Source organism: Panicum virgatum, chromosome 1N (genome assembly GCF_016808335.1).
Source record: "Panicum virgatum strain AP13 chromosome 1N, P.virgatum_v5, whole genome shotgun sequence".
Classification (NCBI taxonomy): domain Eukaryota; kingdom Viridiplantae; phylum Streptophyta; class Magnoliopsida; order Poales; family Poaceae; genus Panicum; species Panicum virgatum.
This window is the reverse complement of record NC_053145.1, coordinates 53014467-53031733: the sequence shown is the minus strand read 5'-3', so window position 1 is coordinate 53031733 and position 17267 is coordinate 53014467.

The following is a 17267-nucleotide window of genomic DNA, read 5'->3' as shown; positions in this document are numbered from 1 at the left end:
TTGTCACCCGATACGGGCAGTTTGAGTTTACCGTAATGTCTTTTGGACTCACCAATGCACCTGCATATTTCATGAACCACATGAACAAGGTGTTTATGGACGAGTTAGATAAGTTTGTCGTAGTCTTCATCGACGACATACTTATTTACTCGAAGAGTGTTCAGGAGCACGAGCAACATCTGAGAGTAGTTTTGGAAAAATTGAGAGTACATAGGCTATATGCCAAATTCAGCAAATGTGAATTCTGGCTGGAGAAAGTAGCTTTCCTTGGTCATATTCTGACCGCGGAAGGAGTAGCAGTGGACCCCGAGAAGGTCGAAGCAGTTTCCAACTGGCAGCAACCAACCATTGTTAGTGAAATCAGAAGTTTTCTCGGATTAGCTGGGTATTATCGGAGATTCATTGAAGGATTTTCCAAGATAGCCCGGCCCATGACAGAGCTACTCAAGAAGGAGAAGAAATTCACCTGGACAGAGTCATGTGAGAGAAGTTTTCAAGAATTGAAGAATAGGTTGACGACCGCCCCGGTGCTGACCCTACCGGATATTCATCGGGATTTTGTCATCTATTGTGATGCATCCTGACAAGGATTGGGTTGTGTACTCATGCAAGACAGGAAAGTTGTTGCATATGCTTCCCGCCAACTCTGGCCGCATGAGCAGAATTATCCAACCCATGATTTGGAACTTGCAGCCGTAGTGCATGCCCTTAAGATTTGGAGACATTATTTGATTGGAAATAAGTGTGAAATTTACACCGACCATAAGAGTTTGAAATATATCTTCACCCAGCCGGATTTGAACTTAAGGCAAAGGAGGTGGTTGGAATTAGTTAAGGATTATAATGTGGAAATCCATTACCACCCTGGCAAGGCTAACGTGGTAGCCGATGCCTTAAGCCGGAAATCCTATGTACCCAAGGATGATCATCTGCGAGAGGAAATGGCACGATTGAATGTGCACATTGTCCCTCGAGGCTCCGGCCATGTGCTGAACGTCCAATCCACACTAGAAGACAGAATCAAAAAGGCTCAAAGTTCGGACAAGAACTTGATGGGAATCCGAACACAAACTGGAGAAAATAAGGTGCCAGATTTTAGAGTGGATAATAAGAGAACCTTATGGTATAAAGATAGAATTTGTGTGCCCCGGAAAGGAGACTTCCGGCAAATAATCATGGATGAAGCCCATAACTCGGCCTACTCCATCCACCCAGGATCCACCAAGATGTACATGGACTTAAAACAAAAATATTGGTGGGGAGGAATGAAGGCGGACATTGCACGGTTTGTCGCCCATTGTGATACTTGCCAAAGGATCAAGGCCGAACATCAAAAGCCATCAGGATTGTTGCAACCCCTACCCATTCCGGTTTGGAAGTGGGATGAGATAGGGATGGACTTTGTAGTGGGTTTGCCCAAAACACAGAAAGGACACGACTCCATATGGGTAATAGTGGACCGACTCACTAAATCGGCTCATTTTATACCCGTACGAACAAATAATGGTGGAGAAAAGCTAGCAAAGCTTTATGTGGAGAACATAGTAAAGTTGCATGGTGTGCCTATCAGAATTGTTTCAGATAGAGGGACCCAATTCACCTCTAGGTTTTGGAAGAGTTTGCATAAAGCTATGGGCACCAAGTTGGATTTTAGCTCCGCCTATCACCCGCAAACGGATGGCCAGACAGAAAGGGTGAATCAGATCATGGAGGATATGTTGAGAGCATGTGTCCTTACCTATGGCAAGGATTGGGAGCAAAGTTTACCCTATGCGGAATTTTCATACAACATCGGTTATCAAGCGAGTTTAGGCATGTCACTATTTGAAGCTCTTTATGGCAGAAAATGCAGGACTCCCCTGATGTGGTCAGAGGTTGGAGAACGTGCCCTAGTCGGACCCGCACTCATAAAGGAAGCAGAAGAAAGAGTTGACGAGATTAGGGAAAAGCTGAAAGCAGCCCAATCTCGACAGAAAAGCTACGCAGACAAGAAAAGATGAGAAATAAGCTTCAACCTAAGAGACTTTGTTTATCTCAAGGTTTCACCGATTCGGGGAACTCGAAGATTTCAAGTACAAGGAAAGTTGGCCCCTCGGTACATTGGACCATACCAAGTTCTGAAGAAAGTTGGAGCAGTAGCATACCATCTGGAGTTACTAGAAGAAATGTCGGATATACACCCAGTGTTTCATGTCTCGCAATTAAGAAGGTGTTTGAGAGTACCCGAGGCGGAACACGTGCCAATAGAAATGATAGATCTGCAGCCAGACCTGTGGTATTAGGAGATACCGGTCAAGATCCTGGACACAGTTACTAGGAGGACAAGAAACTCCAAAGTACGGATTTGCAGAGTTCAGTGGAGCAGACACGGAGTAGAAGAAGCTACCTGGGAACGCGAAGACACTCTAAAGAAGGAGTTTCCCCATCTATTTAGAAGCCAGCCGAATCTCGAGGACGAGATTCATTTTAAGTGGGGTAGGTTTGTGACATCCCAAAAATCTAACAAAATTTAAATCACGCGCTAAATTTTTTTTTCCAAAAACTTTTCATCGTTGAGCTCAAAATCCGCCTAAAAACCCTGAACCCTAATTCCCGGAATCTTTCTCTGTTCCAAACGTCCGATCTCCAACACCCCCGACCCCTTTTCCCTGTGGCCTCGTCAGCGCGCGCACGCGACCACTGAACGTGGCCGACCGGCCCCGCGGACGACGCCGCGATCAGTGCGGCGCGAATCTCCCTTCCTCTCTCTCTTCTCTCTCCCTTTCCCTTTTTCTTTTTATTTTCCTTTTTCCCTTTTCTTTTCCATTTCTTTTTCTATTTTCTTTTCCATTTTCTTTTCTTTTCTCCATTTTTCTTTTTCCCTCTCCCTCTTTCCTTCCTCCCTTCTCCTTCTCCCTCCTCTGCCCCGCTCCCGCACGCTCCGAGGACCGCCCGGCCCGCGCTCGCGCCCGACCCCGCCTGCCCAGCGCCGGCCCTGCTCCTCGCCACGCTCGCGCGCGCCCACACCCGGCCGACTCCACGCGCAGCACGCGCACGCGTGCCTTCCCCCGCTTGTGCGTGCACCGTGTGCCCGCGCCGTTCGCCGCGCCGCTCGCTGCATAGCTCGACACCGCCGCCTGTCCACGCACAGCGCGCGCGCCCAGCGCGCAGCACGCGTTCCACGCGCGCTCCTGCTCGCTGCGCCGCCCGTCATCAAGCCAGCCGCGCACAGCGCCCCGCCCTCGCCGCTCGTGCCGTCGCTCCTGTGCCCGCACAGCACCCCCCCCCACGTGCCTGCAGTGCCCGGCTCGCCGCTCGGCCTCTGCCCGAGCCGTCCCATCGTCTACACCGCCGCCGCGAATCGTGCCGCCGCTCCACGACACCTCGTCGAGGCCAAACCGCCATTAATGGCCGCCGAGCCCAGCCACCTGCGCCCTCCCTTCTCCACCGCCTCTCCCTGCCTATAAAAGGCCCCTCGGCGTCGCCTTTGCCCCCAACAACCCTGGCCGCTACCCCCAGAGCCCCTCCCACTGCCCACAGCGCTGTCACCACCACCATAGGCGCCGCCTCCCGCCGGCCATCGCGGAGCCGCCCCCTCGCTCCACCCCAGCCCGAGCCAAGGTGGGGAATCAAACCCCCTCACTCTCCTCTCCCTTTTCCCCTCCTCCCTGGCCGCTCCCGAGCCCTGGGCCGCCAGCGCCAGGAGCGCCGCCCCCCCTCCCCTGCCCTCCTCTGTTCCTGGCGAGAGGAGGAAGAAAGGGGGCGATTTTGCCCCCAGACCCTCCTTTTCTGCCTATTTAGTAAAGAGTCCCCCCTTCTTTAATTATTTTGCAAAGAAAACCCTCTCTTTTAATTTACTAGAAAATTAGTCCCTCCACCCTATAAAAAAATTCCAGAAAGGCCCCTACCCCTTTCCATAGTAGTCTAGATGTTTCCAAAAAAATTATAATCCAGCGCCGTCACCACCACCATAGGCACCGCCTCCCACCGGCCATTGCGGAGCCACCTTCTCGCTCCACCCCAGCCCGAGCCAAGGTGGGGAATCAAACCCCCTCACTCTCCTCTCCCTTTTCCCCTCCTCCCTGGCCGCTCCCGAGCCCTGGGCCGCCGGCGCCAGGAGCGCCCCCCCCCCCTCCCCTGCCCCTCCTCTGTTCCTGGCGAGAGGAGGAAGAAAGGGGGCGATTTTGCCCCCAGCCCCCTCCTTTTCTGCCTATTTAGTAAAGAGTCCCCCCTTCTTTAATTATTTTGCAAAGAAAACCCTCTCTTTTAATTTATTAGAAAATTAGTCCCTCCACCCTATAAAAAAAATCCAGAAAGGCCCCTACCCCTTTCCAGAGTAGTCCAGATGTTTCCAAAAAAATTATAATCAAGCCCCTGCCTTCTCGAGAATAATTACAAATAGGTCCCTGACTCCTTGTTTAGCCCCTAAACCCTTATATAACCCATCATTTTATGCGCCAAACAACCTCCGATCGATCCGAAACTTTGCCACGCCGTTTCTAGCATAGTTTTGGCCATGCCATTAGGAAACCGCCCAAAAATCTTACTTCTATCTCCATATCTTAATTGTTTCCGAATTGAGCTCAATGATAAAGCTTTTATTTCTTTTTCTTGATTGTGTGCTTGTTTGAATGCGTCGTAGATCACGGTGTGAATGAAGGAGAGCCCGTCGACGAGCAGTACTGCGAGCAAGTGAACGAGGACCAGTTCTGCGACCCCGAGCCCGAAGGACATCACTTCGATCAGGAACCCCCGGAAGGCTTTGAAGACGGCAAGTTCAATCCCGCCCTTTGATGCATGTTTTGTCCTAGTTTTTATAAACACGACCTATTGGCCTATTTTAGAAAATTGCATATGTTTTTGCCTGCTACTAAAACACGGTTGGATAGCCACCCCTTGATTTGTTATAACCATTCCTTGACCACCTAGATTAATGTCCGAATGCGTTTGGACGTTAATCGCTGCTAGAACGTTTAGGACCTTAAACACAATACAACTTGTCTTATAAAGGAAATGTGTGCGTGTGTGGGAAGGGAAAATGTGGAATTTCGAAAGATGAGTTTAGACGGGATGGATGGCATTTCTGTGTGATTTGCCGATTGGTGTGCTCGTGCCTGTGTGGCAGGGCAAGGAAGGGAGATATCCATCTTGTCACAACTAAGGACTGAGTTGGTGTGTCATCTCACCTAACTCCACTATCGTGCAAACCACTCGACCGTTGAATGGGTAACGACTTAGCATAAACCACACTAGTTAGTCTGATAGCCATCAGGAGAGCTGAGAACAACGGGTGATCAAGGAGAAGGGATTAGCTCTGTGTGACTTATGCCCCGGTTAAAACCTCTGTGATAGGTCAATGACCCCCTTGGTGGATCCCGTGATGGCTAGTCAGGTCTATCTAAGGTGGGTAATGGTTTTGTTGGGATCTGCACCGACACTAAGGTGATCAAGATGCGGTACCCCGCTTGTGGGTAAAGTTGCACACCTCTACAGAGTTAAAAACCTATTCGAATAGCCGTGTCCACGGTACTGGGCGAGTTATGGTGTGGTCACGCAACTAGTGTTTATTCTGGAAAGGGATGGGTTGGCGTGAGTTGTTTTGGGAAAAGTGTCCGGCAGTTGTGCCGTGTACTACGGCGGATGAGGAGTCCGGTAGCAGCTTAAAACTTAGATCCTGTATGGATCAACCCTTCGTGTTACTCGGTGCAAGAAAACTAGTTTTGGAAATGCTTTCTTTCAAATGAACCCCTGCATAAAATATTGCTTTCCGCAAATTAAACACTAGCCTTATCCTTGATTTACCCTGTGCATTATATTCTGTTTATACCCCCTCCGTGGGTGCAATTAGACTTGCTGAGTACGTTTGTACTCACCCCATCTTTTATTTTTGCAGAGGAAGATCCAGACTTCGTTCCTGACGACGCTGAGTAGGGTTACCGTCCTGCACCCAGCCTTGCCTGTGGATTAGGGTCACCCGCAGGAGGTTCCGCATGGCGCAAGACTCTGATGACCCCCTTTTCGTAGTGAATGTAGTTGTGTGGGTTTTAGTTGTAATCCTCGCGATAGTGGCGCTTCTCTACCCATTACCGCGTAGAGTTGTACGGTAATGAACCATCTGATGTAATAAATGTGTCATCAGCCTCCTGTGACTGATGTTGGTATCACATTTAAGTCTTCTCTTATGAGGGGACGCTTCAGTCGCCCCGCCAACCTGGGCCACGTCGCAGCTCACCACCTGTAGTCCGCGGCCGGCCGTCGCCGCCGTGAAGCCACGATGCCTCAGGCCGGGGTGGCGCCGCACGCGGCAAGGAGCTCGCCACCTAGCCACACACAGCCGCCGCCGGTGCCGCACCCCACCAGTCCCACCAGTGGGCCGCCCTGCTGCAGCACCGTGTAGATCCACCCCCGTAGGCTCCGGATCCGGCCACCAGGGCAACGGATCAGCCAGCCCGGGGCGCCGCCGCCGCCGCCATGGCCGGCGCCGCCATGACCTCCACCTGTGCGGGAGCACCACTACCGACGAAGAAGCCCCGCCGTCGCCTTCCTAGCAGGCACGCGGACTTCCGGTGTCCTGCTCCGGCGGCGGCGAGGCGGGGAGGATGCCTGGGAGGGGGTGACGGCGGAGGGGAGTGGGGTGCCGCCCGAGTCGCCTCCCAGGGGAGAGACGACGGGGGGGGGGTCCTTAAACAGTTTTATGCCTACCTTCCCATTTGTCTCTTCCGCTTTAAAAGGATAGTTGCTGACAAGAGTTACAACAACATGAAGGCACCTCCAAGAGCAGCATGAAGCAGAGCCATTAAGTGAAACCATATACATCTGTACCTTATACCATATTTGTGAGCTATTGTTAGTTGTTTCATTTTCGCAACCATGGTGAACCGAAACCTTTTTCATATGAGTAGATTTTTAAAAGGTGAAAGAGGTAATTTGCATTATGCATTATTCTTATCACAAAGAAGGGTGTAATAGGTTAAATCTTTTTGCTTGCCTACAGCACATGGTACTGGTACTTTTTATTATAATTTGTGTCTATGCAATGATATAGTCATTTATGCTTTGCAAATCCTATAGCTCTTAATCAACGCAGGTTTCTTTAGCCTTTGCAAATCTGAATAACTAGTTATTATGCCATCTTTATGGTTAAACTATGATTCGTGCCTTTCCATACTATTTATAAGCCTACCCCGTCCTTTCCACACTATTCAAAACTCTCCCTGCCATCAGGATGACCTTGCAATTTCCTTTTGATTGAACTATTGTATGATTAAAAGGGGACAAACAAACCTACACCCAGATATAATTATCGGACACAATGACTACACTAATGGTATAACGTTGACAACACAGACCATCCACGCCATCTCTACAGGCGCGGCGTTAGCGCGCCCACCATCCTAGTAACCTAGGTACGGACGGCCAGCCGGCCGTCGCGAGCTAGCTTTCGATCGCTAGCTGCCTGTAAGCTAGCTAGGTTGCTTTAATTCAGTCTTTCGCGGAGAGCGGCGGAGTCGACCTGGATTGGAATCTCCAATCGACCCCATCTGCTCCAACACCGGCACCACTGTCAACTCATTTCTGAATCCCGATCAGGCTGTGGCGGCCTGCCCATAGTCTGATCGATCCATCTGATCATAACGAATAGAAAGCTCCCCTTATTATAATTATATGTAGCTTCTACCCTCTGCGGCACCCTATCTAAGGCTTTTTTTAGATGCGAAAAGTTTTGGGTGTAAAGTATTGTAGCACTTTCGTTTGTATTTGATAATTATTGTTCCGCCATGAGTTAATTAGGCTCAAAAGATTCGTCTCGCAAATTATAGTCAAACTGTGTAATTAGTTATTTTGTTTAGCTACATTTAATACTTTATGCATGCGTTCAAAGATTTGATGTGATGAGGAATCTTGTAAAATTTTAAAATTTTGAGTGCATCTAAATAAGGCCTAATTATCTATATATATAGAGAGAGAGATGTATCGAGCTCAAGCTAGGAATGGCTCCTGCATCCGTAGGTTGCAGCTAAGTTGACCTTGCGACCTAGCCGATCGTACGGCTACTGCATGCACGCGTGGCCACACCTTGCTTTTCTGGATCCCTATCCTATACTAGTAAACTCCTACCGCAAGCCCTGTGCCTGTGGCCTTGCGCGGCGTAGCTGCCGCATTCTGATGACTTCTGAGCGAGAGGGCACCGCGCAAGCAGCCGCGCGCGCATAGCTTGTTGCAGCATGCAGCCTGCCAGCGGCCAGCCTACGCCGTTTCGGTCAGCCGCGCTCTCAGCTATCACCGACTCCAAGCCAAGCAACTGCACCATGCTCATATGCATGCATGCTTCCTGCAGGTTCCTGCCCGCACAACTAGTAGTATCGGTTGATCTGGTTCCAAATCGACACAGTAATGCCGGTAGTAGTTTTTGCAAGTCGTCAGAGACTCACAACTACAAATGGAGATGCAGCAAGGGTGGTCGTCATTGAACATTTGAACGCACGCGCCACACTTGCATTGCATCGCAACGCGCCCATGCCGGCCTGGCATCTGCGGCGGCGTCTCTTCCCTGCATGGCGTCGGGAACATGGGTGCGCGGTGCCCCTGTACGTGCGCATGCGGCTGCAGCGGCGCGCCACATGCGCGCACACCAGCTCGAACAATCGCGTTGGTCCCCGGCCGCGCGCCACGCCACGCCAGGGACGACGACGCCGCGTGGCTGGCTCGTTCGATCGGGCGCGCCGAGCTGAGCTTTTCTCTTGTCCGTTTCCCTCCTCCGAGAAGGCGAGAACAATTGAAGGAAGAGAGTGCTAGGGCCGGGGAGGGTACTAGCCGTGGACTGTGGCACGGACGACGGGCACCTATAGCTACGGGGACCGGCTGCGTGCTCGTGGGACTGACGGGAGCTAGCGGCTTCCGGAAGGACATGGAATCTAGCTCCGGCAGTAGCATCGGCCCATCGCTGTTGCAGAGGCCAGCATGGCAGCATGCATGCATGTGCATCAGGCCTCAGAGAGAGAAAAATGTCATCACAAGATAGAGGCTACTCCTAACCCATTCTGCTCTGCTGCCATCCTGTAATCTGCAAATCTGCTCTGCCATTCTGTAATTTTGCATGCCCCCACCCCAAAAAAAACATATTTTGCTGCCTCAAAAAATATTTCTGCATGCAATTTGCAGGAGCTTGCCCAGTGCTTGCTTCCTTGGTCTGCAACTGCAATGTTTCTGCAAATACAGAAGCTCTAGCAGATCGCTATCTATCTCCCAACGAACCTATCGAGATTGATAAAGAGCTAGAGACCTCGCTTCCTTGCTCTCTGATATTTTACCGTGCTAATTAGAGAAGAAACGAGCATCGCCAGGCAGTTGACACACTAACTTAGCTTGCTGTAGCAATCCCTAGTGACCCCCCACGTTCTGAAAAGGTTTACCTGTGCGCCCTGTCCACGAACAACAGGTGTGGGCACTAGCTGAGAAAGGAATAAAGATGGACGACCGCAAGGACATATCTCTTGGTTCGCGTGGAGGCCGTGGAGCTAGCTAGCGTCCAGCACCCGGCAGGGCTTTAGTGTGAAATGGTGAAATAAAGCAGGCTAGGGCTCCGGATTATTGTTAGCACCCATGCATGCTTTGTGTGATGTGTCTACAGTCTACATACCCCCATGAGGGCATGGATATTGGAGGACAAGATTGTTGGGAGAAATAATGGGTTGGGATAATGCTGGTCTTCCATGTGGGTGCTCCCTTGCTTTTGGCAGCTTCATGTGGTTTTTTATATTATTGGTTTTGTTTGGCAGCTAGCTTGCATTGCTTGTGGAACAGAGAGCAATGGGTTATGGATGGGGGCCGGCCAGTTTCACATGCTCGAGTAAAGCAACACCGAGGATGGAAACTCGATGGAAGACAACAACGAACAGCTAGCTCCAGTGTAAAGTGATCTCCATGATGTGATGTAACATAGTACTTCTGGATTTGTGGATCAGGCAAATCTAAGAGCATGCATGCCTGTGGTCAACCAGCCTCGCTGCTGTATTATTTAATTATATCCAAGTTGCTTATCTCATCAATGATAAGGAAATTGTAGATGGGCAGGACCATCCGTTTCCGAACTCCATGATCTGGAAACCTGCAAAGGCTCCTTTAGTTTATAATTCACAAATTATATCTAGGCATGTCTTCTTAGGCAACACGCCAACACCATTTCCTTGCCTAATTGGCTTCTAGGTTCAACAGTGTGGAGAATGTGGATTAGATATAGGTTCGACAACTGAAGGTGGATCACTAATAGGGATGGCGATGGGTAGTGGCAGCGAGGGGTGTGTAATGGTTAACCTAGTTAACGTGGAAAGATTGTGGTAGAGATAGCACTAGCATCTATCGAAAAAGTCGGAGGATGAATGGATGGGACTATGTGGAGGAAGTTGCATTGGAGATATGGCTGGAGGATCAGATTGACTTGAACTTTGAGAAAGATGAAAAAAATTTACACCAGACCCGGATTTGTGAAAATAAAATGGCGTATAGGATGAGAAGAGATCTATTATCTTATTATTTAGCCAACAAACGGAGCCTCCACATTCGCTCTCAAGGCCTAGAAATTCCCACATTAATCGAAGAAAAATAACAAATAAAAATTACCCACCACTGCCATTATAATAAAAATTAGCCTAAAATACCCCTGTGCCTAATTAAAAATCACCCACCAATGCCATTATGAAAAATTAAATATAAAATTCCATTTAGCTATGTAACAACCATCAATCAAAATAAAACAAAAATAAGATTAATTATATGCAAAATGTTATTAAAGCTCAACAAATCAAATTATTATTATAGGCACATCATATTTGAATTGTTTTAACCAACAATAAGACATAATTTACGATAATGAACAAGGTGGTGTATGATAAAAAAAATAGTATAATCTTTAAGTAAGGATACAAAGACATGCGAAATTTTGAATTTTCAATACTAGCCGCGCAAATGCGCGGGCTGTACGCCTAGTTACAAGTAAAACAGGACTAGATTCTAAAATTCAAATACCCTCAAGAAATGGGATGGTAATTTCCAATCACCTAAACATGGATCAGATATATTGATCATATGAGTTGATGGTTTACATGCATATTGTGGGTACATATATCTCGTGGCATCTATTTCACGTATTTGCAATCATTTACGTGTCCTTTTCTAACAGAATTTCTCTTTTCCTTGTATATGTATAGTCTTACTTCTGAGAACTGATGTTGAAGGCATAGTACAACCTCTTCGATGGCACCGCTACTAACATTAAGGTTTTGGACGCGCTCTTTAACGATGCCGGAAGAGGGCCGTGCAGGCAGGAGCCAGGATGCAAAGCACCCTCTTAGGTTGCTCTGCTCCGTTGCGCATGTTTCGGTGGTATATCTTGTTTAATATCAAATCCTGAATCTATTGTATGTTAGGACGGTCCTGCAACTCTGGCCATTCTTGTTGACTTCCTAGGGGCTAGAGCGATTTCAAAAAGCGCATCGTTTGTATGATTACTTTCTTCTACCTTAATTACTAAGATGTGCAAATCTTTTGCGTATTTGATAAAAAATTAATCTCTTACAACTAATTAATATGTTCTTATGAAAATCACCTACATACATATATATAGTCTTACTTCTTACATTCTTACTTGTATGCCATGTCTGACACAAGGAATGGATTTTGTTGTTGAATAATTACAAGAAATGGATGTTGAGTAGTATTTGTTTGGTACCCAATCGAAAAAGACCCGAACCGCGTAGTCGCACTGGCAGAGCAGAGCTAGGTGTCAGCAAAAGTGGGCCATGACACCCTCTTGTCATGCAAAAGTTCCATTAGATGAACTGTAATTTTGACACTCTTTATTGGTTTAGCACCTCAATTACCAAAGATTGACCCCTGATTCTTTGTTCTGGCTCTGCCACTGTGTAGTCCACCCGGCGCAGGGAGGCGAGACCCACCGCTTCGCATCAAATAAGGGGTTCGTTCTTAAGACGATTTACGGTATCGTATGCTTCGCCCACGCAAAAACAAAAGCCCCCTGCTGATCATCGGCAGGTCAGATTACTTGCGATCGATCCCATCACGGCGCCGATCATGCATCCGCGACGCCACGCCAAAAAGCCAAGCAACAAGCTGTAGCTTTGCCAGCATCCCATGCACAGCTAGCGCGGTATAATAAAAGATCCCCTGTGTGCCTCCGATCCGTACGCGTCCCGGGAGACCAACTCGGCAGCGGACAGTCGGCAGGGAAAGCATAGGGCGGGCGGAATTTGAGGAATCAAAAGCGTAGCACGGCGATGGCGAGCGAGAGAAAAGAGAAAGCGGCATGCAGCAGTGTGCATAGAGGATCTCTGTCCTGTGCGCTGCAGCCGCCGCTGCTGGCTGGCTGCGCTCTTTTGTTGCCGAGCGAGGTGTGTGAGAGGCGGGCCGGGGCTGATGGGATAGTGTGAGGTCAAATCACCAAAGTACTGCAAAAGCCTTCCCTTCTTTTATAATTGCATGCCTTCCCTCTCTCCCTCTCTCTCTCATTCTCACTTTCGCTCTCCAGCAACTCTCTCTCTGTCTGTCTCCGGCCTGTACATTCATTCACCACCTTCGATGCACCCGTCGCACGAGCTTTTCATCGCGGCAAAGGTATCCATCGCGTCCGTCTACAAGGCTACAGCAGGAGCAGCGCGAGAGGGGGAACCAGTTGGAGATGTGAGTAATACGTTGTAGCTATAGTTAGCTAGCGACCGGCCATAGACGGCTAGGGCAACTGTTGCGGCCACTGTGGCCACCGGCCGGCCGGCCGGCCTCTCTGATCGAGCACCTCGACGGCGAATTGGAGGGGAGGAAAAGGCTGCACGCGCCACATGCAAACGCAGAGCAAACAGGTGTGCCTACGCATGGCATATGTACACATACACGTATACACATGCAATGACGAGCCTCCACTTCCTTCATTCTCGATTCTCATCCATGTGTATCGATCTACAGGCCGCCTGCTCGGCGATGAAGCGATGAACCCAGAGAGCCGGCGTTTCTAGGCAAACCGCCGGCGATTCCGATGAGAGAAGAGTAGAAGACAGACCAAAATGGGCCGAGACTGATTAGCGCGTGAAAGCTACCCGGCCGGCGGCTCATGCACACGTCCCTTTCGTCTCGCTTTCTTTAGGTTTTTTCCTTGGTTCCCTCCCGGCGCGTGGCTCCTGGTCGCCCCGCCCTGCTCCATCGTCTTCCTCCTCCCCTCTCCGTCCCCCCACCTCTGCCGCCCTGTGCAGTGCGTAGCGGCGCAGCGCACTGCTCCTGCTGCCGCTGCCAGCCGCGCCACTCGGGAATAACGATCGTCTACTGCTTGGCTGATCCATCGTCATCCCAGCTTGGCCAGCGGGAGCGATCGAGCTAGCTACGAACCTGTGCATTTTCTCGTGTGTTAATTACCAAGGGCGCGCGTCCATTATTTTTACCAAGGGTGCGTAACTTAATTATTACCACAAGCGGGCAAGTCTGCACCAGGACTTGGGTAATCGAAGTGTATATGTGTACTAATTACAGTATGTACCAAGGGTTAAACAACTAGCGATATGATGCTCTAAAATGCATGGTATACAGTCCTCGTATGCTGCATATAGTGGTGGTGATTTATATATTGCAACTAGATAGTAGAGTAGTAGTCAGTGTACGTATAGTAATTTGGCCACTACTACTCCGTCAATTTTTTGGGGGTAAATTCGCATATATTATTTACCCGCTTGATACATACACTGCAAGTATGGTCTCCGTCGTCCTTTGTCAAGCCGGTGGGCTGTAAAACTCGGTGCTCCATTATGCAGCTTTGATGCCGCACTGTTCCTGATTACATTTTCTTTTTGGGACAACTGCTGAACGGTTACTGTGCTACAGTACCAGACAATTCAAGTGTGTGCTGCACTCACCACTAATTTATTATTCTTATCATATAGCAACAAAGTGAATCGTCTCGTGCAAGCAAACTTCGACCCCAACAGTCCACGAGTCATTGTTGTAGTTGATACGAACAGTTAAACCTAAGGAGAGTGATTTTTCACCTAGTGATTTTCTGTATATATAAGCAATGGTTTCTTTGGTGGCAATGTGGAAGTGTGGGTTAACTAAGCAAAAAATGCTTTTACCAACAGCTTACAATTGCTTATATAATAAATTGTACGAATCAACCAGTTCAATCCAAAAGCTTAAACTATGAGAAAGATAATTAAACTACAACAACTTATGGCTAAAATCATGTCACAATTATAAAAAGTTAATTGAGATTACAGCATGATAAAACTCTAGGTTAACCTTTTGATTTCATCCTAACGAAATAAGAATGGATAAATCAATCATCAGTAGGAATTCATAACAACAAAGTGCACGCTCAATTTTTTTTCCCTCAACCTTCTTTGATTGGCTACCATCGCGTGATAGCTAGCAGCATCCCAACATTTCAAAATATATAGCTTACCTTAGTTTTGTCCTAATAAGTTGAATTTCTCTAATTTTGATAATTTTAGAAAACATACTAATACCAACAATATATGCCAGACAAATACACTATGAGAAGACATATTTTATGCAGAGTCAGTTGATAGATGAACTAATTAATTGGATGTTGTAAATGTTGATGCATTCCTGTTCCTATACACTTGGTCGAAATTTGAGATTTGATATAGAGGAACTAAAAGGAACAATAGCTTGATTGAAATGGAGGGAGTAACGTAACAATTATGCGTGTGCCAATTACAAAGCAGCAAGAATCTGAAGCTAGGTCGTAGGCAAATGTCTTTGTCATGATGTTAGATTTTCTTTGAAACCGTACGTCATAATCTTAGAATTACCTGGCTTGTTGTGCGCAAACAACATTTGCTCAATTTTCAGCTATGTGTCCGATCGGCCGGAGCCCGGAGGTGCTGGTCATGGTGCCTGGCTGAGATGTGCAGCCCGGCCAGCCGGCCGTGGAAATGCGCACGGCAAAAACGACGCGCGCCAGGTACCACAAGTTACGACCCCAGCCACATCCGGGGCATGATGCATTGTCGATGGATCGGCCCAATCCGATCCCACCATGACGTCCTGTTCCTCGCGCCACAACATGCCCTCGCCGACCAGCCGGCCGGTCCTGCGCACCACTGCCGAAAACCGCACAGTTGCCGAGTGCCAGAACACGGCACTCGGCAAAAGCCTCTTTGCCAAGTGCTGGCCGTCGGTAAAGATAAGGCACGCCATCACTGGCTTCACCGAGTGGGCTTTGCCGAGTGTATTCCGGCCTTTGCCGAGTATTTCTGGCACTCGGCAAAGTGCCAGAAACCAGTAGTGCGCCCGCATCAGGCGAATAATCTTTTTGACGCGCAGCCGTACCCGGACTGATCGAGCATGTGTCACGGGGATCACCGTACCGTCCTCCACCACCGCGCATGGCGCGCAGAGTGCCCCGGCGGGAGCCAGGCCGCGAACATGGCGGCCGGCTGCCGCGCAAGCGCACGCACTCACTCCCAGCCGCGTGCACAGTGGCGGAGCGTGCAAAGTCAGGGGGGGGGGGGGGGCAAATCCCAATTGCTCGAGCTTAAGGAGCTAACTTACGATGACATGCTTGTTAGATGTTTTGGATCACAAGCTTAAGATAGAACCACATAAACTTGATGAAATCAGCACATACCTTTGTTTACTTGAGCTTTCCATCTCCATTCATGCTCTGTCTTTGGTTTCTAGGGCTTGGATGAACACCTTTCCAGTGTTTGCAGCAGCATGATCGATTGGGCATAAATGGGCAGAGGGTTCTAGTTTTTCTCTTATGAACCACACATAAACTTCATAGAGGGCTCTGCCCTTTCTTTTATAGCTGCAGCACACTGGAGGGGTACACCCTGGTGCTTCTCAAGGCTTCCAATCAAAGCCATTAATTGAGAGTCAAAAATTGAGGCTGCTACAGTGCAGCTTATGTTCACACACACATATATTAATGCATGTTGATCACAATTTTCACCAACATTCTCCCCCTTGATCAGCATGCTTATCAAGAAAATGATACACCAAGATGAAAGCGTTACAATGGTGAATCAAATATACCATTGAACTCAGTCACTATAGTGCACCACCTCATATCAAAGCAAGCTTTTCAACATTAGGAGCTCCGAAACTTAATCATTAAACTTTAGTTAAAACTTATGAACTCACTTTTCGACAGACAGTACACCAAGCCAATAAATTGCTGAGGTCAATTAAGTACCACAGAACTAATTGACTATGGTTCCCATTCAATCTCAAAGTGAATTCTCCTTATTATTTGGGGAGAGGGTGCTCAAATACCCCAGAGTGCAGTTTATTTTTCATATATATACATATATTCTTATGAACTTTATGTGCGCACTTCAAAATTGAAAATCAAATATATTTCCAGAATCATAATTTTGTCCCTAAATAATAGGCTGCCATTCAATCTTTATGCTGGCAATATTAGAAGGCAAGCCTCTTAAACTCTAATATGATGCTCAGCACTTATGTCTTTAACACTTATTTGTTGAGCACTAAAACTTAAGATCTTAATACATCATTAAGGCCTTGAAACATGTAATGTTTGATTCTGGAATGATTCTTTCACAATGTTCTGGGTCTGGCAATACCCTTTGACATGTTACTCGAATAAAACTGCACTCTTTACATAATGAGTTTCGGGATAATTTTCTTAAAAGAAATACTTTACTCTTCAAAAAAAATATGGACTAGGGACATAAATCCATATCTAAGAAAATAATGGGATTAACATGCCATAACTTAATCTGGATCATTGATGATGTCTTGAGTTGAGTGAAGCCATTCCACAATATGGCTCCCCCACAAGGGTGCAATTTTTGTGGACATTAATGCACCTTTGCTAAGAAATATTATTGTCTGAATACCCCATAACTTGGTGGTTACCAGACTTTCTCAAAATGAGCATGTAACCCCTTAGTGCTATATTTATAGCACAAAATTTACTTTAGCACTTATGCCGACAAGGCAATATGTTTTGAACAATTTTTCAGGGGTCCAGTCCTGGACTTATGTTTGCCAGATATCCCGGTCTTCAAAATTTTAAGGGCATATCATAACTTAGGTATATACATCACTTATGTCAGCACAATATAAGAGAACTTATTGCCCTTAATGGGAGTAAACATAGTTTTGGGGATAATACTTAATACTCCCATTTTCTGGACCAATCTTGGTGAATCTTAATACTTAAATAACGTAAGGAACATCACTAAGAATAAACTTAATTCCCTGAGGATAAAACTCATTCTTTCTAATATATAATA